The sequence below is a fragment of the Hyla sarda genome, chromosome 12 (assembly GCF_029499605.1).
Source record: "Hyla sarda isolate aHylSar1 chromosome 12, aHylSar1.hap1, whole genome shotgun sequence".
Classification (NCBI taxonomy): domain Eukaryota; kingdom Metazoa; phylum Chordata; class Amphibia; order Anura; family Hylidae; genus Hyla; species Hyla sarda.
The window spans coordinates 56,015,106-56,037,824 of NC_079200.1; the positions used below are offsets into that span (position 1 = coordinate 56,015,106).

The 22,719-nt window shown below is 47.1% G+C and overlaps 1 protein-coding gene across 6 annotated transcripts in view; it reads right to left on the minus strand.

Annotated features, from left to right (window-relative positions):
• Positions 1-22,719, minus strand: part of LOC130296458 (chloride channel CLIC-like protein 1) — a 477,677-nt gene that overhangs the window by 394,291 nt on the left and 60,667 nt on the right. The gene's annotated exons all lie outside the window — the stretch shown is intronic.

Here is a 22,719-nt window from a genome sequence, read left to right on the forward strand (position 1 = left end):
TAGATTGTCCCAGTAGGTCTCCTATGGAATGCTGTTGTTTACAGGGGGTCGGTGTGGGAGAGGTTGGGGTTGCCTAGATGTTTTTTTTTTTTTTTTTTTTGCTCAATAAACTTTTTATTGCTTTCCAAGTCTTAAAACATAGAAGTTCCAGATTACAAATTTGAGGAAACATTCCATAACATTGATAGCTGTGCATGAAAACATATGCAATATATCGTGGAGGTAACAATTGAACCTCAGGAGGTATCATGCATAAACAAAGTGGGTAAACTGGGGAAGAGAAAAAAGAGACAGAGATAAAGGGTAGAGGGAGGGGGGGGGGATTGGGAAGAGGAAAGTATAGGAAGGGAGGGGGGGGGGGAAGGACGACATCAATGGTTGACCTGGTGTAGTAGCCACGGAGACCAAATCCGTAGATATTTATCATGCGTTCTATTCGCTCTATGGGACATCTCCTCAAATTGACAGATCTGATGGACCTTAGCCTTCCACTCGTTCAGGGAAGGTGGGGTAGGACTCAACCACTTTAAAGGTATCAAGGACTTTGCGGCCGCTAGCAGGTGAGTTAACAAGAGGTCTCTGTGAGGACGGTACAAATCGGATCGTCTACCTAGGATAACCATCTCTGGGTTAAGTGTAAGCGAGGTATGCAAAATAGCATTGATTTCTCCCTCAATCTCGAGCCAATACCCAGCTATGGTGGCGCAAGTCCACCATATGTGGGTGTGGGTGCCCGTGTGTTTCTCACATCTCCAGCAAAGCCCGGAGGAGGAGAGACCATGAAGGTGCAAGAACTCAGGAGTCCTATGCCATCTAGACAGCAATTTGTAATGCATTTCTCTCAGTCTAATACATCTGGAGAAGCCTTGGGAATGAGTGAGAATGTATTCGGTCTCCTCGGTGGAGAGAGAGATGTTTAGCTCTCTCTCCCACGAGATGAGATAGGTTGGTTTAGTGGTCGTCAAAGTATCAGCTAGTAGTTTCCTAATAGAAGATAATTTGTGTAGTCTCGCTGATTGAACAGTGAGAGATCTCTCGAATTCAGTGGGCTCTCTAAGCCTTCCCACTTTTCGCAAGAAGAGCGTACAGCAATGTTTCATGTGTTCTAGGTGAAGGAAGGAGAGACGGCAAGAGGGTAGGAGTGATCGAAATTCATCTGTTGTCGGAACCCTTCCGTCCACAAAGACCTGTTCGACTGTGTAGGAATTTAATTTCCCCCATAGAGAGGAATATGTCGAGTAGTTACAACCTCCAATCAACGGTATCAGACCAGCGGGGAGAATAGAAGAGACAGGAGGGGAGAGAGCTGGAGCTAGAGAGTGCCAAACAGATGAAAGACCAAGAAATAGGTGGGAGTAGGATGACCGAGAGAGATGTTTGTGTTTGGTGACCCAGAGCGCTTTGATGAAGTCGTCTCCACAAACCCAACGGGCCCACTCCCACTCAGAAAAGTGATGTGAGTCGGAGGAAGTCCGGTGATGCGCTTGGGAGTGAATCCATCTTCTAAGCTGTATTGTTTTGTAAATAGCTGAAATATCGGGAATCCCTATTCCTCCTTTAACAGATGGTTTGGACAAGAGAGAGTGTGCTAATCTAGGTGTTTTATGTTTCCATAAGTATGAAGAGAGCAACTTCCTGATCGCAGAGAAGAAGGCTGGGGGAAGGGCTATCGGAAGCATTTGGAGTTTATATGTTATTTTGGGAACAACATAAGTCTGGAGGACATTTCTCCTTCCTATCCAGGAGATGAGGGGAAAGTCATATTCCTTCAATAGGGCTTGGATATCCTCCATTAGAGGTTTAAAGTTAGCATTGTACAGTTCAGCTAATGTAGGAGTAACGCGAACACCTAAGTACTTCAGGGAGGAAGGCGCCCACGGGAATGGGGAGAGCAGTTTGAGGTCTTTGACTCTTGCTGCTGGGAGAGAAATATTTAAGAGTTCCGATTTAGTTATATTGATTTTGTAGTTAGATATGCGACCAAATTCTGTAAATAGCGAGACCAGGCAGGGGAGACCCTCCTCTGGACAGGTTAGGAGGAAGAGTAAGTCATCTGCGAATGCTAGGGTTTTTAGTTCACCATCAGGTGTAAGTACACCCCTCACCCCCTCATGCTGTCTTATTTTTTGAAGAAGGGATTCCATAACTAAAATAAACAAAGTAGGGGACAGGGGACACCCCTGCCTGGTGCCGTTGGTGATGTGAAAGGGTAGGGACAACGTGTCATTGACCATTAGAGAGGCGTAGGGGCTAGAGTACAGGGAAAAGATAGCAGCAATAAAGGGTGGGGGGAAGCCAAATTTCCGGAGAACATCCTTCATAAACGACCAGCTAACTCTGTCAAAAGCCTTCTCGGCATCTACACCGAGAAGGACCAGAGGTATATGTTCGTCATGAGCATGTTGTATGGAGGCCAAGAGCTTGAAAGTGTTAGACCTACCTTCGCGGCCCGGGACAAAGCCGGACTGGTCTGGTGCAATCAAGTGTGGGAGAAGCTTTTTAATGCGCATAGAAAGTAATTTAGCCCATATCTTCAGATCTATGTTGAGGAGCGATATGGGTCTGTAGCTACCACAATCGCTCGGGTCTTTGCCCTCCTTAGCGATAAGTGTGATGTGGGCCTCTTGCGACTGTTTTGGCCAAGATCCCCCTCCCAGGAGTGAGTTGCATGTGTCAGTGAGATGTGGGAGTAAAGTATCGATGAATTTCTTATAGTATATTAACGACAGACCATCGGGTCCAGGGCTTCTTCCCAGGGGAAAAGATAGTATCACTTTCCTAACTTCTTCGGGGGTAACAGGGTCTAAGAGGGTAGAAGACATTGCTGAGGGCAAGGTGGGCAAGTCCAATTCAGCCAGGAAGCGAGATCGAGCTTCCGAGAGGGTCTGGTCAACGTCTGCCCCCTGAGGGGGTTGAAGGTTATACAGGGATTCATAAAAGCTGTGGAAAGCCTTCGCAATGAGGGGAGTGGATGTTTGTGTTAAGCCATTCCTATCTTTTATTTCATGTATGTGTTGCTTGGTTCTAGCCTTTTTGATGAGTGTGGACATTAGGCGGCCTCCTTTGTCTCCGTGTGCGTATAATTTATGTCTGTGGTGCAGGTATGCCTTAGAGGAGCGCTCATATAGGTGTTTAGTAAGCTCCTCCCTCAACGCCCTGAGTTCTGTCAAAGTGGCCTCTAGCTGGGAGCGTTTATGAACCCTCTCAAGAGTGGAGATGTCGTGTAATAATTTGTCTAACCTTTTCCTGTAATCTTTGTTTAGTTTGGATCCCCAGGAGATGAGGATGCCTCGTATGTAGGCCTTGTGGGCCTCCCACACCATCGGCGGTGGAGGTCCAGATCCTGCATTTTCAGTAAAATACATCTGCAAATGTTTTAGAATGTCAGGGAAAGCTAGTGGGTGCTCAAGGATCCTTTCGTTCAGTCTCCAGGTGAAAGTGGGAGGAGTGCTGTTAGTGAGAGATATAGTTAGAAAGATAGGGGCGTGGTCTGATATCGTGATCGGTTCAATACCTGTGGACATCACAGTCGGCAGGAGAGAGGTGTGGATGAGCAGGTAATCCAGTCTTTGGTACGTCCTGTGCGTAGCCGAGTAATACGAAAAATCTTTGACGGAAGGGTTCCGAGTTCTCCAGGGATCTAAGAGGGATAAATCAGACAGTTTAGTGAGCAGTCTAGCCAGCAGTCACTGTGAAATGTGGGACACACCAGACGATGAGTCCAAGCAGGGGTTCAAAGCTACATTAAGATCCGACCCCAGGATGATTGGCCCCTCTGCGTACAGTTTAAGGTCAGCTAAGGTTTGAATCAACCAGGGGACCTGAGCGTGGTTGGGGGCATAGATATTAGCCAGCGTGTACTTAGACTGGTGTATCTGGATACGCAGAAAGAGGAGTCTACCCTCCGAGTCTGTATGCTGATGAAGCACCTTGACCGGCAGGGATTTGTGAATCGCAATTGACACCCCTTTAGACGCCGAGGTCCCGTGGCAGGAATGAAACCACTGGTTAAAATATTTAGTGGGGAGCTTGGGGGGTTTATCCCTTCTAATGTGGGTCTCTTGTAGAAAAGCTATGGAGGCCTTTAGTCTTCTAAGCTGATCCACAACATGGTGTCGTTTTTCAGGGGAATTCAAGCCTCTGACATTATAGGAGACTAGCGTGACATCAACCATTACACGCCGACAGGAGGGATTGGGGTGGGGGGGGGGTGGTGAACAAAGGGGAGCAGGCAGAGGGTCAGGGGTAGAGAGGGGGAGAGGGGCAGCAAAGGGTCAGAAAGGGGGGGGAAAAGGAGGGGGGGGGAGTGAAGAAAAAAAAGGGGGGGAGGATAAAAGGGGGAGAGGGAGTAAAGTAAGAGAAAGGTCCCACTCGTGTGAGTGGGGTGAAGAGAAGTAAGTAACTGAGATACGGTGAGTTACCTAATCTCAGGGGGTGGCAACAGGTACGCCTAGTCTGTGATAGACTAGAGAGATGTGCACCTTAAGGCACTTAGTGGTCAAACACGGTCATTGTTCAAAACTGGGATACCCGATCCATAGTGTATGTCAGACTGTATTGCCGAGTTCACGGGCTATAATAAATCTGGATGGAGAAGGCGATGGGAGGTTGCTTCAGGTAAAAGTCGGGTATCAAGGGGTAATGGGAAATATAAGGCTCCAGAGGAGGGGTCTATGAGGGGTGTAGTCGAGCTGCACCGTAGGACCATGGGATATTGGGACTGGTTGGGAGAGAGAGGGGGGGGGAGATTAGGTTAGGGTCGGAGGGAAGGAGAGATAGGGGAGGTAGGGAAAGGTGGGGAAAAGGGGGGGAGGGGGGGTGGTTCAGACATAAAGCATTAGAAAACACCTCGAACCTAATACAGTACATGGAATAAGCAATAGTATACCAATAATCTCTGAGTGTCGTCTGAGAGCTCGATGGTAACCTGCAGTTCGAGCATGTATAACAAGCAACCAATGTTAAGACGTGTAGAGGGAGGGGAGGGGAGGGGGGGGGGGGAGGGGTGACATGGGAAAGGAAAAGGGGAGGGGGGGGGAGGAAAGGTATCTAATGCGATGTATAGCAATATGAAAGTTAGTGGCAAACAACTCGGTGCTCGAGTGCAGGAACAACCAAAGAATCTGGTGTGGTGCACAGAGCTATCCTGCTATAAAAGTAGCGATAGAAAGGGAAAAGAGGGGGGGGAGGGGAGAGAGGGTGGTGGGAGCTAGGGTGGGGGGGGGGGGCATGTATATTTCACAACACTTGACAATATGATAATAGAGCTGGTAGCAATTAACTGAGGTATCAGGCGACATTGCGTGCATTTCAGTCTAAACAGCCGATCTACCGGACAGCGGACAAGTCTGCGGCCGCCGAGGCTGAAGGCTAACATTTCGAATCTCAGATCTGGTGGGTAAAGAGAGTTGGGGAGGGGGGGGGGGGAAGTAGAGGAACTTGGCACACCAGATACACACTTATAAATACAAATATAAGAAACTTATACATCATAAGTGGAAATAGGCCCCATCTAGGGTGAGGAATGAAAATGGTGGTCGAGGGTGGGTGTGGGGGGTCTCAGAATGAGAGGCTAGTAGGCATCCGTATCGGTTGTAAATCTCAATGTCTCTGTCCATCTTCTGAATGTCCTGCATGAGATCATCGAACAGGAAAAGGGGAGGGGGGGGGGGTTCAGGTAGCGGGGTGAAGGATACGCTATTATGGGCCAAAAGGGGGTGTGGGTGATGGCTGAAGCAATCAGACAAGTGCTGTCATATGCATAGGGGCAACTCCGGTGGGTAATGGGGTATAACCAGTTCAACCAACAGGTAAACAGCAAACAGTCCTCCCCAGGTGAAGGGGGGGGGGGGGGGGGTGGCAAGGTAAGCAAACCTTAGCGGCACCAGCCGCATGAGACACGTCCAACGGAGATTCTCGAGGTTCGCGTCGGCTTGTGGGGTAGAGAGAAACCAAGACCCCTCGGCAGGATTCAACGTGGTGGAGGGGTCTCCTTCTGCGGGGTCTTCTTTAATTTTCCTGCTTTAGTGCGGGAGACCACCTTCCAGTCCTCAGGTCGCGGCAGGTCCGGGAGAGGGCGCAGGTCAGAGATCGGGAGCCAGGAGGGAACCTCGACAGGCGGAATGTCCAGGACGGCCCATATCCCCTGCAGGTCTGCCGGGGTTCGTACTATGAGTCTACGGCCATTGTGATTAATAGATAGCCCAAATGGAAAGAGCCACGCATATTGGAGGCCCCGGGCTCTCAAATTCTCAAGGAGCGGTTTTAGCAATCTCTGCTTTGCAAGGGTTGAGGGAGCAATATCTTGGTAAAGGGCAATCTCTTCTCCTTCGTATTTCACTGGGTGTTGTACCCTGGCAGCTTGGAGGATGGCCGCAGTGTCCACGTAGGACAAGAGGCCACAAACGACATCCCTTGGTGGGTCTGCTGGTCTTGGCTTCGGTCGCAGGGCCCTGTGGATCCTCTCTATCACAACGTGGTCTGCCCGCTCTCTCCCCAGGAGAGTCGCAAAGATGTCAAGCGCGACTTTACGGAGCGCCTCGTTAGCCCAGGTCTCGGGGATACCTTTAAATCTTATGTTCTTCCTGCGACCCCGATTCTCCTGGTCTTCTATTAAGGCATATGCGGAGTTGATGTGCATCTCCAGTTGTTCCGTGCGGCCTGCAAGGGCCGAGGAGTGCGAGGCGAGTGAGGAGCAGGCCGTCTCCAGCGCCTCCGTTCTGTGGCCGATCGATAGTACTTCCGCCTTGATATCAGCAAGCTCCGCCAGGACCGGCTTCACTGCCTGGGCGAGGGCCTTCTTCATGAAGGACTTTAAGAATTGCTGGGTCACCATCGCAGGAGAGGCTCCCTCTGTGTCGGTGTCTTGTTCCGCTTCCTCCATGGAGTCTCTCTGGCTGCTCGCGTCCGGCGCCATCTTGGGCTGCCTGGCGGGAGAGATGCCTCCTTTCTTTTTAAAGAATTTGGCCATCTCTGTCTGTCCTCTTCCAGGTCTGGGTGAGTCACCAGGGTCAGCAGTGGCTTGTTTGCCGTATTTGACCATCGCAGGCTAGAAATGGATGGAGTTATAGGTGCTTTCTCTCAGTCGGACGGGAGAGCTGCAGGCTCAGACGTCCATACCAGTCCGCGGCTAGGCTCCGCCCCCGGGGTTGCCTAGATGTGAGCATGTTTTTGTCTGTCTGTATTGGGCCTTTCTCCAGTTGGGTCTCAGATCAGGCTCTTATGAGCTGAAGGCATGTGTTTAATCCTACCTTGAATCCCTGTGTTTGTTGTGATACTGGTCTCTGAGACCTACGGAGACTGTTGTTTTTAAGTTTTACCATGTTGGTGTTGTATGTTATAAAATTGCAAAATCTAAATAAATACTCCAGCTACACTGGTAGTAAACACATTTTAATAAACTAAGGATCAATCATTATTTTATTTTTTTGTCTAAACTTAGTGTCGCTCAACATAACACATGGGGTGGCAAGAGATTTTTTTCTAGCCAAACACATGAAAATGGGTTATAACTGAAGAATGCATTGTAACAATCCATCCCTGTACCAGTTCTTTACCTAGGGACTCTCACAGGCCTGGTAACACAGTTGTTACATCATGTACTGGGGGGGGGGGGGCTTTTTTAAATAAAGGGGATCATGTGAAAGATACATTTCAGATTACACCACCCCTTAGGCTTTCCACTAGGCATAACACTGTGAAGCATTTTTGCAAGAACTATTTATGCCAACCTACACTTATAGAATTGCTATTCAAGCAACATCAATATAAATGTAGGTTGTCTTAAATGGGTATTCCAAAAGAAAAATAATTCTGTATATAGTGTGACTCTGACACAATGTATGCAGAGATGAGCACTATGCACTATGCATAGTGTCCTCGACACTGGGCTACCCACAGAACCAGTCATTGATTTGGGGTCTCCATGCTGACTAATAGTGTGTGTGTGAGGGGGGAGTTATGTCACAAATCTCTCTTCATTACATGTTATACACTCACATGCAGTGTGTAAAAGAAACTTTTCTTGGATGCTCAGAAATTCACATGAAGCCCCTTTAACTATGGATAAAGATAAACTGAAAAATAATGACAAAAAACCCACATCTCCTTTGCAGTACTGGTTCACATCATCTTCTCCTAATCTACAACTTCCTTGTTTTCTCAGCGGGATTATTTGTCCCCAGTCAATGGAAGATAGTAGGGATAAAGTGTAAGCCCAAGAATCTGTATTGGCCTTGGGTCACACAGAGATATAAACACAATGTGGGATTTTCTAAAGGGAAAAATGAGAACAGATGGTAGAGTGGAGACCGATATATCCTCTCCTTACTTAGATCTGCCTCTGAATGTTAAATATTAAACAGTCAGAACCCCAAATGTAACAGTGAAACGCAATCATCCCTTAAAGGGTATGTTCACACATTTTTCTGCTGCAGATTTGCTGTACGAGATTTTGCTACTAATCAAAGTCAATGGGCAGAAAAAATATGCACATGTGAACGTACCCTAAGGGTACGTACACACCTAAAGGATCTGCTGCATATTTTTGTGCAGCTCCTTTTGCTACCTATTAACTTCAATGGGAAGCAAAATTAGCTGCAGAAAATATGCAGCAGATCCTGTATGTGTAAACGTACCCTTAGGGGCATGTTCAGACGAGCGGATCCACAGCGTATTTTACGCAGCGGATCCGCCGTCGAAGGACCCTGACAGGAAGCCTTTAGATGTGCCTGCTCGGAACGGCACTATGCCGCTGCGGGCAGACACACTGCTGGGATGCGCGAGTCATTGTGCATGCACGGTGTCCTCGCACACATCGCGCCCACTCTCCCTGCTTCCTGAGCTAGGCCAAGAGCAGCTGCAATGTGCGAGTATACAGCGCATACCTGCGGTGACTCGCACATCGCAGTGTCTGCTTGTAGCGGCATATTGCTGCTCCAAGCAGGCACATCTAAAAGGCACCCTGTAGCGGTCCTTCAGCGGCAGATCCACATCGTAATTTACGCTGTGGATCCGCTTGTCTGAACGTACCCATAAGGGTATGTTTACTTCATCCCTTCTGCCATCAAAAAGGACATCTTGGAGGGGAAAGATGTGAAATTGGCCTCATTGTTCATCGCGACGAACGATCTCAATGAGACTAAGACCGTGGCTTGTGGCGAACTCTCGGTGGTGTTCAAAAGTAAAGATGCACGACTCAACAGGAAGTTGAGCATCGTGGAGTTCGTCATAGCCTTTGGTTTATACAGGGATGTGGTGTGCTCGGCAAAGCCTGACGCAGGGAGGAGCTTGATTCATACCTGCACAAGATTTCACAGTTGGCATACAAATATGGGGGCACAACGTTCTATGACTATCATAAGTCCTTCGCTGCAAAAGCGGCAGCAGCTTACGCCCAGTTCAATTATGTCACGAATTGGGGAGCAGTGGACACTGAATTGTTCTGCGACCCCTTTGCCGGCCTAAAAAGCCAGTCCTACAGCCTTTGCAATGCTAATACGCACACGTCGGCCTGGTGCTCTCAGTGAAACGAGCAGAGTGAGGCTAGCTCTAGCAAAGCCCCTACCGTTGTCGGTGCTTCAATGCAGAAATCCTCTTCTGCGGTAGACAGATTGGACCGTCCAGTGAGATACCTGGGTAAGACACAGATTTGCAACAATTTCAACTTAGCATCTTGCACGTACAGTAAATCTGCTCCACGTGTGTTTCAATTGTTCTACAGTTGACATCCTAAACAAGGGGCGTACTAGCTCAGAGCACATCATGAGGTTTGTGAGACGCTTTACGTGGCTCTCACTTCATCACAAATTTCACTTTGCGTTGCAACACATACAGGGGTCAAAGAACTTGGCAGCAGATGCACTTTCCAGAACTAAATTTAACGTGTTCTTTCAGGTGTGTCCAGACGCAGCGGGCGTCCCGGCCCCCTCCTTCAGGGATCTAGTCATGGACTAAATGCCTATTCAGAATTGGCTAACTCTTTGATCAGGCGATCACTGGCCCCTAGCACCATTCAAGCCTGCGACTCAGCCATTACCTTGTTCACTTCTTTCATGTACAACGTAGGTTTGCCCCGTCATCTCCGTTCACAATGCTCTGGCTTTTGTTGGTTTTTGCCACTCTTCACTACACTTATAATCTAACACTATCAAACTTTACCTCTCCGGGTTGCAACACTACCATTCTCTTTCTCACCCTGAAGCACTTTCTCTGCACTCTTCGCATGCAGTTAAGGCAGCACTCAAAGGCGTACAGATGCTGGTGGCACCCAGGCCTCCTTCACGCCTGCCAGTCACGGGTGAACTATTTTGCTGGATGTCTTCTCTCCTGGACACGTATACCTTTGGTTATCAGGTCAGCACGGTGATTAAAGCAGCTATCTATCTGGCATTCTATGGGTTTCTTAGGCCAGGGGAATTCACCCGTTCTCACAACAGGTCACCGGGTCTGTCTCTGGGTCAGCTGTCACCTTGTAGTTATGGTTTCACACTCACGTTGTTATCCACTAAAACCAACAGGCACAGTGCGGTCGTCAAATACTTTCCAACGGCCCACCAGTGGTGTCCGGTGACAGTCTTTGCACAACCCATTTCCATGTTGGTAGGCAAATCTGCAGACAGTCCGCTTCTGCCTCTTGGGTCATCAGCTCTCACGACTGCGCAATTCCTTAGCAATGTCCGTACATTAGTAAAAGCTCTAGGCCATGATCTGCTACGCATCACGGGCCACTCATTCCGGATTGAGGCTGCGTCGGCAGCATCCAAACACGAAGTTCCTGCCCACATGATCAAAAAGTTGGGCCGATGGAATTCAAGTTGTTTTGATAGGTACATTCCTGATCCCTCTTGTGAAATGGCCAGGGTGTTCAAGGTGTTGGCGTTAAGTTAATTAAAATAGAGTTGCACCTTACATTCTATGTATTGTCTTTTTTTGCCCTCTATAGGCATTCCCTCCGTACGCGGTTTTGGGCACACATCAACCGTATTTTGTTTGTTATCATCTCTATTTATTTTAGATGCTTATTGACAACTCCAGATATCCAGAAATGTAAGTATGAATAATTTGTGATGTTGATGTTTTGTTAGGTCACAGGTCAAATCGACTCTTCAAGCAATGACCACAAGTGGGAAGCCTAATTAGGCTGAATTTGTGGGAGTGGCGAGGGCTTTAAATACCTCCCTCTCTCACTCCTAGGGGCGTATGGTGCGTTTGGTGTCACCCACCCGAACCCCCCCCATGAAGCTCATCTTTTTTCACATTCAATACAGGGCATGCCTCTATAGGCATTCCCTCCATACGCGGTTTTGGGCACATATCAACCGTATTTTGTTTGTTATCTCTATTTATTTTAGATGCTTATTGACAACTCCAGGTATCCAGAAATGTAAGTATGAATAATTTGTGATGTTGATGTTTTGTTAGGTCACAGGTCAAATCGACTCTTCGAGCAATGACCACAAATATATATACATAGCTTCCCAGGAAGTTTTTTTTTTTTTTTTTTTTTTTTTTTAAAGCCGAGGCAAAGTGCAAGAAAAAGTGCAAACGTGTTACACTAAAAAAACGTGCACAAAGGATGCGGTCTATCGCAAGCCCTTCTCCGATAGGAGAGAGGCCCCCCCAACAAACCTTACCCTTCGCCTCCGGACCAAAAGGTACCTGCGAGGTTCCAGGTTCGATGTCCCTTTTCGCCGAAGCTACTAGGGGACCACAAATGCTCCATGCATCCCCCTTGGCGTTAGCCAAGGTATCTGCCCGCAGAGCCGATAACGGTAGGTACCCAGCCAAAGCAGGAGTACCCGGGGTGTTTGCAGGGAGGTGCGGAACCTAATGGCCACACACACCTCCCCTAGACCGCAAGGAGGGACACCCAGAAGGGCTACCGCATACTGACAAATCCTGGAAGTTAAGCATCCAATGCCCTCAAACACTTTTAACAAACATATATGGGACTACTACAAGTCAGTGGCCTAGTTGAGCCCACCAAATTACCTAGGGAGTCTGTATCAAAGGTAAAGGGGTAGTCTCATTTTTGCAAACTGTAGCCTTCTTGGTGATCAGCTGAGGGGTTATCCACCATAAGGTGATTTTTAGTATGCACCTGGCAGACAGTAATGGACATGCTTAGGAAGGATCTGCGCTTGTCTTGGGGCTAAATGGCTATGTTGTGAGATTACCATAATACTGTGGCTAGCTTCTTGTGAACTGGTATTTCCTGTTTGACTTTTCTTTTTTTTTTACTACAAATCCCACAATTCCACTTTTCCTCCCTCCCACACATCAGCCACCCCACCATTGAAACATAAATGAGCTGCATTCACTCAAAAGACCTGTGGTTTTCAATCAGGGTGCCTACAGCTGTTGCATTAGTTGCAGATTGATCCCATTCCCACCAAGCGATCGCTCTACCCATTGAAGCAGACAGGCTCCCTGTCATCAGCTGACTAGTGACTCAGGTCTGGGCCGCATTGCAACCTGGGAAAAATTTGAGACAACAGTCATTGTGTATGCTGATAAAAATAAAAATTGCGGTGAAAATCACAGAAGAATTGTGAGAAAACCAACACACACAGGTACAGACACTATATTATGAACTACACTAACTTTACAGCCCCTATAGTCAAAAAAAAAAATCCTGGAATACCCCTTCAAGGGACACTGCTGGTTCTACCAGAGTTAGAGACGTGCATTGGCTGCAGTTCCAATTCTTGTAAGCACTGGGGGTCTTACAGATATAAAGTGTGTTTGGAAAAAAGACACTGATACTATATTTCAAACAGTGACAAGTGGGTGTGGATGCTGTTTTTTTTAGAATCTCATGGCGCACCCATGCTAATTTGTGGGACAGCAGTCAACACAGGCTTCCAAGGCTATGTGCTTTACATCTATGCAAGTAATTAAACTACACTAAAGATTCCATCATCATATGGAAATTGAATGGAATGTACAAGTCACACAACATCACATGTCCCAAGTCTACATACAAGCAATAAAGTGAACCCGAGATTCCCATTCTGTCTGTGACACCCCACTAGTCATGCCCTAGACAACACATTCATGCTAAGTCCTCCATATGGCACATTTGGATCAGAACTGCAGGTGGACATATTTAACCTCTTAAGGACCCAGGATGTGCGGGGACGTCCCCGCACCCTGGGCTTTAACCCCTAAAGGACCCAGCCATTTTACACCTTAGGACCCGGCCATTTTTTACACATCTGACCACTGTCACTTTAAACATTAATAACTCTGGAATAGTGGTAAAATTTTGTGGTAACTTGCACCTTTCTTGGTGAAAAATCCCCAAATTTGATGAAAAATTGGAAAATTTGGCATTTTTCTAACTTTGAAGCTCTCTGCTAGTAAGGAAAATGGATATTCAAAATAATTTTTTTTTATTCACATATACAATATGTCCACTTTATGTCTGAATCATAAAATTTACATGTTTTTACTTTTAGAAGACACCAGAGGGCTTCAAATTTCAGCAGCAATTTTCCAATTTTTCGCTAAATTTCAAAATCACAATTTTTCAGGGACCAGTTCAGGTTTGCAGTGGATTTGAAGGGTCTTCATCTTAGAAATACCCCACAAATGACCCCATTATAAAAACTGCACCCCTCAAAGTATTCAAAATTACATTCAGTCAGCATTTTAACCCTTTAGGTGTTTCACAGGAATAGCAGCAAAGTGAAGGAGAAAATTCACAATCTTCATTTTTTACACTCGCATGTTCTTGTAGACCAAATTTTTGCATTTTTACAAGGGGTAAAATGAGAAAATGGATTGTTATTTTTGTAGCCCAATTACTCTCGAGTAAGCACATACCTCATATGTCTATGTAAAGTGTTCGGCGGGCGCAGTAGAGGGCTCAGAAGGGGAAGGAGCGACAAGGGGATTTTGGAGAGTACGTTTTTCTGAAATGGTTTTTGGGGGGCATGTTGCATTTAGGAAGCCCCTATGGTGCCAGAACAGCAAACCCCCCCCACATGGCATACCATTTTGGAAACTAGACCCCTTGAGGAACGTAACAAGGAATAAAGTGAGCCTTAATACCCCACAGGTGTTTCACGACTTTTGCATATGTAAAAAAAATATATATAATTTTTTTCACTAAAATGTGTGTTTCCCCCCAAATTTCACAATTTCGCAAGGGTTAATAGCAGAAAATACCCCCCAAAATTTGTAACCCCATCTCTTCTGAGTATGGAGGTACCCTATAAGTTGAACTGAAGTGCACTACGGGCGAACTACAATGCTCAGAAGAGAAGGAGTCATATTTGGCTTTTTGAGAGCAAATTTTGCTTGGGGGGCATGTCGCATTTAGGAAGCCCCTATGGTGCCAGGACAGCAAAATAACCCCCCATGGCATACCATTTTGGAAACTAGACCCCTTGAGGAACGTAACAAGGGGTACAGTGAGCCTGAGCATTTACAACCCACTGGTGTCTGTCAGATCTTTGAAACAGTGGGCTGTACAAAATGTTTTATTTGCACAGCCCACTGTTCCAAAGCTCTGTCAGACACCAGTGGGGTGTAAATTCTCACTGCACCCCTCATTACATTCCGTGAGGGGTGTAGTTTCCGAAATATTTTTTTTTTGCGTTTGTCAAAACCGCTGTAACAATCAGCCACCCCTTTGCAAATCACCTCAAATGTACATGGTGCACTCTCCCTTCTGGGCCTTGTTGTGCGCCCCCAGAGCACTTTACGCCCACATATGGGGTATCTCCATAGTCGGGAGAAATTGCATTACAAATTTTGGGGGGCTTTTTCCCTTTTACCTCTTGTCAAAATGAAAAGTATAGGGGCAACACCAGCATGTTAGTGTAAAAAATGTATTTTTTTTACACTAACATGCTGGTGTAGACCCCAACTTCACCTTTTCATAAGGGATGAAAGGAGAAAAAGCCCCCCAAAATTTGTTAGGGCAATTTCTCCCCGAGTAATGCGATACCCCATATGTGACCCTAAACTGTTGCCTTGAAATACGACAGGGCTCCGAAGTAAGAGGCCTGAATTAGGGATTTGCATGGGGGTGGACATAGGGGTATTCCAGTGATTCCCAAACAGGGTGCCTCCAGCTTTTGAAAAACTCCCAGCATGCTTGGACAGTAAACGGCTGTCCGGCAATACTGGGAGTTGTTGTTTTGCAACAGCTGGAGGCTCCATTTTGGAAATAGTGGTGTACCAGACGTTTTTCATTTTTATTGGGGAGGGGGGCTGTGTAGGGGTATGTGTATATGTAGTGTTTTTTACTTTTATTTAATTTTGTGTTAGTGTAGTGTAGTGTTTTTAGGGTACAGTCACACGGGCGGGGGATTACAGCGAGTTTCCCGCTGCGAGTTTGAGCTGCCGCGCAAAATTTGCTGCATCGCAAACTTGCAGCCTGATACTCACTGTAAGCCCCCTGCCCATGTGAATGTACCCCTGTACATTCAGAGGGGGGGGGGGGGGGAGGGGTGGGGGGGGGGGTGGGGGAATCTCCAGCTGTTGCAAAACTACAACTCCCAGCATGCACAGTCTATCAGCGCATGCTGGTAGTTATAGTTTTGCAACAGCTGGAGGCACACAGGTTGGGAAACACTGAGTTAGGAAACAGACAATGTTTCCCAACCAGTGTGCCTCTAGTTGTTGCAAAACCAACAACTCCCAGCATTCTCAGGAATGCTGGAAGTAGTAGTTCGGCAACATCTTTAGAGCCAGATGTTGACAAACTACAACTCCCAGCATGCTTGGAGTTGTAGTTTTGCAACATCTGGAGGACTACAGTTTACAGACCACTAATACAGTGGTTCCCAATCTGTGCCCTTCCAGATGTTGCAAAACTACAACTCCCAGTATGCCAAAACTGTCCAGGCATGCTGGGAGTTGTAGTTCTGCAACATCTGAAGGGCCAGATGTTACAGAACTACAACTCCCAGCATGCCTGGACAGTAAGGGCATGCTGAGGATGTGTAGTTTTGCAACATCTGGAAGGGCACAGTGGTCTCCAAACTGTGGACCTCCAGATGTTGCAAAACTGCAAGTCCCAGCATGCCCAGACGCCAAGGACTGTCTGGGCATGCTGGGAGTTGTAGTATACAGGGTCCCATTACAGCAATGCATGTCGCTTTACGGTGACGTGCATTGCTGTAAAGGGCCCGACCGCGGCTTAAGATCCACTCACCTGTCGCCGCCGCCGCCATCTTCATCGCCGGGATCCGGGTCTTCAGGGACGAGGTAACTACCGGGGTCAGTCCCCAGCACTCCCCCGTCCCCCGCCGCGTCCTCCGGTCTTCCTCCCGTCCTCTCCGGACTTCCAGGGGCCGGGCAGGGCAGGAGGAAGTAACCGCCACCCCCCCCCCCCCCCTGTGATTGGTCGGTTAACTAACCAACGGATCGCAGAGGATCGGAGGAGATGGCCGGCTTGCCACCTCGCTCCTAGGCTCCAGCATGGTCCTGGCTGTCTGTGACAGCCGGGATCATGCAAAATTACCGGGCGGTCAGGTCCCAGAGACCCGATCAGCTCGGTATCGCCGCAGATCGCAAGGGCGATTTCTCTTGCGATTTGCGGCGATCGCCGACATGGGGGGCCTACATGACCCCCCTCGGCGTTTGCCCTGGATGCCTGCAGAAGCATTTCAGCAGGCATCCGCTTCCAATCTCTGCCCGGCGCGCGGCAGGGACCGGAAACCGCCAGGGAGTAAGTTTACGCCCTGGGTCCTTAAGTACCAGGGCGCCGGTGCGTAAAATTACGCCCTGGGTCCTGAACAGGTTAAGGACCCAGGACGTCCCCGTACGTCCTGGCGTTTTCCAGTCCCTGCCGCGCGTCGGGCTGAGATCGGGACCGGATGCCTGCTGAAATGCTTCAGCAGGGATCCAGGGCAAACGCCGAGGGGGGCCATGTAGGTAAGGGAAATCGCCCTTGCGATCTGCGGCGATACCGGGCTGATCAGGTCTCTGGGACCCGCCCGCCCGGTAATTTTGCATGATCCCGGCTGTCACAGACAGCCAGGACCATGCTAAAGAATAGGAGCGAGGTGGCAAGCCTGCCATCTCCTCCTATTCCCTGCGATCCGTCGGTTAGTTAACTGACCAATCGCAGGGGGTTACTTCCTCCCGCCCGGCCTCTTGAAGTCCGGAGAGGACGGGAGGAAGATCGGAGGACGCGGCGGGGGACGGGGGAGTGCTGGGGACCGGCCCCGGTACTTACCTCATCCCTGAAGACTCGGATCCCGGCGTGAAGACGGCGGCGGCAGGTGAGTGGATCTTCAGCCACGGTTGGGCCCTTTACAGCAATGCACGTCGCCGTAAAGCGACATGCATTGCTGTATTGGGACCCTGCATACTACAACTCCCAGCAAGCCCAGACAGCCCTTCGCATCTGGGCTTGCTGAGAGTTGCAGTTTTGCAACTTCTGGAGGTCCACAGTTTTGGGACCACTGTGCCCTTCCAGATGTTGCAAAACTACACATCCACAGCATGCCCTTACTGTCCAGGCAAGCTGGGAGTTGTAGTTCTGTAACATCTGGCCCTTCAGATGTTGCAGAACTACATCTCCCAGCATGTCTGGACAGTTTTGGCATACTGGGAGTTGTAGTTTTGCAACATCTGGAAGGGCACAGATTGGGAACCACTGTATTAGTGGTCTGCAAACTGTAGTCCTCCAGATGTTGCAAAACTACAACTCCAAGCATGCTGGGAGTTGTAGTTTGTCAACATCTGGCTCTAAAGATGTTGCCGAACTACTACTCCCAGCATGCCTGAGAATGTTTGGGAGTTGTGGTTTTGCAACAGATGGAGGCACACTGGTTGGGAAACATTGTCTGTTTCCTAACTCAGTGTTTCCAAACCCGTGTGCCTCCAGCTGTTGCAAAACTATAACTACCAGCAAGCACTGCATGCTGGGAGTTGCAGTTTTGCAACAGCTGGAGGTCCCCCCCTGTGAATGTACAGGGTACATTCACATGGGCAGGGGGCTTACAGTGAGTATCAGGCTGCAAGTTTGCGATGCAGCAAATTTTGTGTGGCAGCTCAAACTCGCAGCGGGAAACTCGCTGTTATCCCCCGCCCGTGTGACTGTACCCTAAAAACACTACACTACACTACCACAAAATAAAATAAAAAGTAAAAAAAACACTACATATACACATACCCCTACACAGCCCCCCTCCCCTCCCCAATAAAAATGAAAAACGTCTGGTACGCCACTGTTTCCAAAATGGAGCCTCCAGCTGTTGCAAAACAACAACTCCCAGTATTGCCGGACAGCCGTTGACTGTCCAAGCATGCTGGGGGTTTTGCAACAGCTGGAGGCACCCTGTTTGGGAATCACTGGCGTAGAATACCCCTATGTCCACCCCTATGCAAATCCCTAATTCAGGCCTCAAATGCGCATGGCGCTCTCACTTCGGAGCCCTGTCGTATTTCAAGGCAACAGTATAGGGTCACATATGGGGTATCGCCGTACTCGGGAGAAATTGCCTAACAGATTTTGGGGGTCTTTTTCTCCTTTCACCCCTTATGAAAAGGTGAAGTTGGGGTCTACACCAGCATGATAGTGTAAAAAAATAATTTTTTTACACTAACATGCTGGTGTTGCCCTATACTTTTCATTTTGACAAGAGGAAAAGGGGAAAAAAGCCCCCCAAAATTTGTCATGCAATTTCTCCCGACTACGGAGATACCCCATATGTGGGCGCAAAGTGCTCTGGGGGCGCACAACAAGGCCCAGAAGGAAGAGTGCGCCATGTACATTTGAGGTGATTTGCACAGGGGTGGCTGATTGTTACAGCAGTTTTGACAAACGCAAAAAAAAAAAAAATAACACATGTGACCCCATTTCGCAAACTACACCCCTCACGGAATGTAATGAGGGGTGCAGTGAGAATTTACACCCCACAGGTGTCTGACAGATCTTTGGAACAGTGGGCTGTGCAAGTAAAACATTTTGTACAGCCCACTGTTCCAAAGATCTGAGACACCAGTGGGGGGTAAATGCTCACTTTACGCCTTGTTACGTTCCTCAAGAGGTCTAGTCTCCAAAATGATATGCCATGTTGGGGTTATTTTGCTGTCCTGGCACCATATGTGCTTCCTAAATGCGACATGCCCCCCGAGCAAAATTTGCTCTCAAAAAGCCAAATATGACTCCTCTTCTGAGCATTGTAGTTCGCCCGTAGTGCACTTCAGGTCAACTTATGGGGTACCTCCATACTCAGAAGAGATGGGGTTACACATTTTGGGGGGTATTTTCTGCTATTAACCCTTTCAAAAATGTGAAATTTGGGGGGGAAAACACACCTTTTAGTGAAATTTTATTTTTACGTATGCAAAAGTCGTGAAACCCCTGTGGGGTATTAAGGCTCACTTTATTTCTTGTTACATTCCTCAAGGGGTCTAGTTTCCAAAATGGTATGCCATGTGTTTTTTTTTGCTGTCCTGGCACCATAAGGGCTTCCTAAATGCGACATGCCCCCGAGCAAAATTTGCTCTCAAAAAACCAAATATGACTCCTTCTCTTCTGAGCATTGTAGTTCACCCATAGTAAACTTCAGGTCAACTTATGGGGTACCTTCATACTCAGAAGAGATGGGGTTACAATTTTTGGGTGGTATTTTCTGCTATTAATCCTTGCAAAAATGTGAAATTTTGGGGGAAACACACATTTTAGTGAAATTTTATTTTTATTTTTTTACCTATGCAAAAGTCGTGAAACCCCTGTGGGGTATTAAGGCTCACTTTATTCCTTGTTACGTACCACAAGGGGTCTAGTTTCCAAAATGGTATGCCATGTGTTTTTTTTTTTTTGCTGTTCTGGCACCATAGGGGCTTCCTAAATGCAACATGCCCCCCAAAAACCATTTTAAAAAAAAAAGTACTCTCCAAAATCCCCTTGTCGCTCCTTCACTACTGCGCCCGCCGAACACTTTACATAGACATATGAGGTATGTGCATACTCGAGAGAAATTGGGCTACAAATATAAGTATACATATATAAGTTTCTCCTTTTACCCCTTGTAAAAATTCAAAAATTGGGTCTACAAGAACATGCGAGTGTAAAAAATGGAGATTGCGAATTTTCTCTATACTTTGCTGCTATTCCTGTGAAACACCTAAAGGGTTAAAACGCTGACTGAATGTCATTTTGAATACTTTGCAGGGTGCAGTTTTTATAATGGGGTCATTTGTGGGGTATTTCTAATATGAAGACCCTTCAAATCCACTTCAAACTTGAACTGGTCCCTGAAAAATAGTGAGTTTGGAAATTTTGTGAAAAATTTGAAAATTGCTGCTGAACTTTGAAGCCCTCTGGTGTCTTCCAAAAGTAAAAACAAGTACATTTTATGATGGAAACATAAAGTGGACATATTGTATATGTGAATAAAAAAAAAATTTATTTGGAATATCCATTTTCCTTACAAGCAGAGAGCTTCAAAGTTAGAAAAATTCAAAATTTTTCATAAAATTTTGGGATTTTTCACCAAGAAAGGATGCAAGATACCACAAAATTTTACCACTATGTTAAAGTAGAATATGTCACGAAAAAACAATCTCGGAATCAGAATGATAACTAAAAGCATTCCAGAGTTATTAATGTTTAAAGTGACAGTGGTCAGATGTGAAAAAAATGGCCGGGTCCTAAGGTATAAAATGGCTGGGTCGTTAAGGGGTTAAAGGGGTACTTCGGTGGAAAACTTTTTTTTTTTTTTTTTTTTTTTTTTAAATCAACTGGTGGCAGAAAGTTAAACAGATTTGTTAATTACTTATATTTAAAAAAAAAAAAAATCTTAATCCTTCCAGTACTTATTAGCTGCTGAATAGTACAAAGGAAATTATTTTCTTTTTGGAGCACAGTGCTCTCTGCTGAAATCATGACCACAGTGCTCTCTGCTGATATATCTGTCCATTTTAGGAACTGTCCAGAGCAGCATATGTTTTCTATGGGGATTATCTCATACTCTAGACAGTTCTTAAAATGGACAGAGGTGTCAGCAGAGAACTCTGTATTCCAAAAAGAAAATAATTTCCTCTGTAGTACTCAGCAGCTAATAAGTACTGGAAGGATTAAGATTTTTTTAATAGAAGTAATTTAATAATCTGTTTAACTTTCTGGCACCAGTTGATTAAAAAAAAAAAAAAAAGTTTTCCACTGGAATACCCCTTGCATAAATAGAATAACATCAAAAAGTAAAAAAAAATATAATTGTAAATAATTTTGTCAGTAAAGGCATTGAAGTCAGCCGTGTAACCTCCCCCCCCCCCCCCCCACTGTGAGCATTATTTAAAGCAGCGTGGCCATCTGCTGTTGCAGTTTATAGACTCGCTAATCAATCACAGAAATATTCTAGTTCCGCTCTCCAAACCCAATTCTCCAGAGCAGTCATAATCCACTATTTATGGCATTCTTAGAATCTGTCTTATGGATGTAAGAGGAAGTTGTCACATGTTCATCTAAATAAGAGTTATGAAACTAAATTTGGGGTTGGGAGGCAGCTCTGTGACCATTCCCTTCCCAAATCTTCATATTTATGAGAGATGAACTAATCTAACATCTGTTGGATTTTTTTGTCCCCTCCCTATGGGAATGCTTCTAATAGGTATCACCCCCTCATGTTGCAGATCAGTCTCAAAAATTGTAACTTAGAGACCATAATATAATCTGATAACTGAAAGGAGCTTCTAAATCTGGCCATACACATAAAATAAGCCAAAAGGAACAATTTTAGTCATTTTTTAGCTGACCATCATCTGTAAATTACACACAGATGATTGTTGGCAACGGTCAATGGTTGGCTTATGTTTGCCGAAAGTGTGATCAGCCATCCTATAGGTTATCATACCCTAACAGGGCACATGACATGGGAATGTCTTCATCTGACAACCCTTATAAAACCAGTATAAAAACCACAGTAAAAACTTCTATTTTTTCATTCCAGCATTCTGTGGCAATAGTAACATTTATTTAACCCCTTAAGGACATAGGGCGTATCCATACGCCCCCGTTTCCAAGTCCTTAAGGACCGAGGGCGTATGGATACGCCCTGAGCATTTCCGGCCCCCACCGCTAGCCGGAGGGGAGCCGGATGCCTGCTGAAATCGTTCAGCAGGCATCCCGGCATATCGCCCAGGGGTTCATTATGTCCCCCCATGTCGGCGATTGCCGCAGATCGCTGGACAATTCAGTCCAGCGATCTGCGGCGGATTCCGGGTCAATCGGGTCTCCAGTGACCCGATGACCCGGAATTACTGGCTGATCGGGGCCGTCAGAGACGGCCCCGAACAGCCAGAGCCTGCAGGGGTGAGGTGGCACTGGTGCCACCTCACGATCGCCCTGATTCGTCGGCCGGATTACCGGCCGACCAATCAGGGCGCCTGCTGCGGGTGTCACTCCCGCAACCCGCTCCGCCCCTCTTCCGGAGGACGTGAGCGGGAAGACGACCCCGGGTGCTGGGGACCCCGATCCCCGGCGTCCTTGTTGGGATCGGGGCCCCAGGAGCGACGGCGGCGGCGGCGAGGGACAGTCCTGTGTGGATCGTTGGAGGTGAGTGACAGCCTCCTGCTGTTGCTTAGCAACAGCTCCCAGCATGCAACAAGGGCATGCTGGGAACTGTAGTTATGCAACAGCAGGAGGCAGACCACCACAACTCCCAGCATGCCCTTATGGGCATGCTGGGACTTGTAGTTTTGCAACAGCTGGAGGCACATTCTTTCTATGGAAAAGTGTACCTTCAGCTG